General features: G+C 40.4%; 1 protein-coding gene across 1 annotated transcript in view; it reads left to right on the top strand.

Annotated features, from left to right (window-relative positions):
- Positions 1-463, top strand: part of BATDEDRAFT_28703 (uncharacterized protein) — a gene marked incomplete at both ends in the record, with an annotated part of 3,112 nt that overhangs the window by 1,704 nt on the left and 945 nt on the right. The window lies entirely within an intron of this gene.

Raw genomic sequence — 463 nt, 5'->3', positions numbered from 1 at the left:
GTATAAAGTAAGTTGGTTGTATTAGTATAAATCTTGGGTTTAGCCTTGAAATTACACAAGCTGAGCTGGATTGATACAACTGTATAGTTATGATTGACTAATGTTTTATTTATTGGTGTCAACCATTTAGGTTTGACAGGCTGACCAAATGATGTACACAAGCAGTAAGCTTCCCGGTGAGATTGATAGATCAAAAGTGTGGCAGCTCATGTCATGACTGAGTGATTGTATCAGTCTCTGTGAGTATGTGCGCGAGTTACAAGTTTCTGGTTCAACAATCGTTGATAACAAAACATCCATTACAGTCAAAAATAAGACCCAATCACGGTACTCAACCAGATCCTGTTCAGTGTTTGCAGTCTCTGCAGTGGTGACTGGACCAAACTCATGATTGCTGAAAACATGGCAAGATCACCGTATCAATCAACCAGTACCGTTTACTCGACCACCCAATGCATCCGTG

Source organism: Batrachochytrium dendrobatidis (assembly GCF_000203795.2).
Source record: "Batrachochytrium dendrobatidis JAM81 unplaced genomic scaffold BATDEscaffold_22, whole genome shotgun sequence".
NCBI lineage: Eukaryota > Fungi > Chytridiomycota > Chytridiomycetes > Rhizophydiales > Batrachochytrium > Batrachochytrium dendrobatidis.
Note: the sequence above shows the minus strand (reverse complement) of the source record. Positions and strands in the feature narration are given on the sequence as shown.